This window comes from Rhineura floridana, chromosome 5, assembly GCF_030035675.1.
Source record: "Rhineura floridana isolate rRhiFlo1 chromosome 5, rRhiFlo1.hap2, whole genome shotgun sequence".
Classification (NCBI taxonomy): Eukaryota; Metazoa; Chordata; class Lepidosauria; order Squamata; family Rhineuridae; genus Rhineura; species Rhineura floridana.
The window spans coordinates 131,497,176-131,498,772 of NC_084484.1; the positions used below are offsets into that span (position 1 = coordinate 131,497,176).

The window sequence follows — 1,597 nt, forward strand, 5'->3', positions numbered from 1 at the left end:
GTCAAATGCAAAACTCTGCTGAGGCACAGATGAGAACGGGGGGGGGCAGTGGCAGCGGCAGATGTTTTTTTGAGTTGCACAAACACCAACAGCCTGATAGACTAAACCAGGTCAACTGGAGAGGGCGATGACAGAAATCAGCAGTTTAAGCCATGATGTATCATAGGAACAGTGATGGGGCACAACGTTCCATTTGTTTCAAGATCATGGTCCTGAAAGATGAGAAGAGAGGAAGGAAGAAGTGTCAGGGTGAGTCAAGGGCCCCACTATATGTTTAAAGCAGTATCATGCCACTTTAAAAAGTCTTGGCTTCCCCCCAAAGAATCCTGGGAAGTGTATTTGTAAAGGGTGCTGAGAGTTGGAAGATTCATGTTTCACTCACAGAGTTCCAATTCCCAGAGGTCCCTGGGAAGAGGGACTGACTGTTAAACCATTCTGAGACCTACAGCTCTGTGAGAGGAGTAGGGGTCTCCTAACAACTCTTAGCACCCATCACAAACAACTGTTCCCAGGATACTATGCACAAAGCCTCCTGCTGGGAGGAAGGGTGGGATATAAATAAAATAATTAATAAATAAATAAACCCATGGTTGTTTAAAGTGGTATGATATTGCTTTAAATGTATAATGTAGATGGTGCCAAGGACTTTGCGTCACACTGTGGCAAAGCTAATCACTGCTTCATGTAACGATACACACACATGTACATCTTTCTGTCAGTGTCAGTCTTTTCTTTCTTTCTTTAAAATATTTCTATCCTGCCCTTCTACCCTACAATAGGGGACTCAGGGCGGCTACAATAAAATCACACACATATATAATAAAATACACAATAAAAACACAAAACATTACAGTAAATTAAAATGCATAAAATACTACTAAAATACATAAATTTATAAAGAACAGGACAGGGAAGGGCTGTGGCTCAGTGGTAGAGCATCTGCTTTCCATGCAGAAGGTCCCAGGTTCAACCCCCGGCATCTCCAGGTAGGACTGGGAGAGACCCTGGTCTGAAATTCTGGAGTTTCTGCTAAGCCATTGCAGATGATACTGAGATAGATAGACCAATGTTCTTCTGACTCAGTATAAGGCAGTGTTCTGTGTAGGACTGTACCACATGCACAGTATCTTCTGCATCACTGCTTCCATATGTCACAGCTTTAGCTTCCATGATCTGTTGCCTTCCACTTCCTATTTGACCAGGTTCAGTCAACTAGGCTGTTGTGTTTATATACCTTAAAAAAGGCATTTGCCTTTCCCACCCATACCCCCACCCACCTCAGAACTCATCTGTGTCTCACCAGAGCTTTGTAGTTGAATGCCATTATCTTCTGCTGGCAGGAGATGTGCCTCAGAACTGCCCCCTGCCCATGCAGACATTCCGTGGGGGTTGATGATCTGTCCCACCCTCTCTGCTCTCTCTTTTCTTCAAGTCAACTTAATTGTTACAGTAACTGCTACACTCAATTGATTCCACAGTTTAAGCTTTCAGGCCTTTTCTGAAATATGAAGAAACAACATTGTCTCTCCACTTCAATCTTCCCCTCGTTATATGATCAAGGCTGCCATGATGAGCTTTCTCCGCTACTGCTTCCCCT

The 1,597-nt window shown here is 43.6% G+C and overlaps 1 non-coding gene across 1 annotated transcript; it reads left to right on the forward strand.

Annotated features, from left to right (window-relative positions):
* The first annotated feature begins 916 nt into the window (after positions 1-916).
* TRNAG-UCC (transfer RNA glycine (anticodon UCC)) lies at positions 917-985 on the forward strand. Its single transcript has one exon. It is a non-coding gene; the product is annotated as a tRNA-Gly (tRNA).
* The last annotated feature ends 612 nt before the right edge of the window (positions 986-1,597 follow it).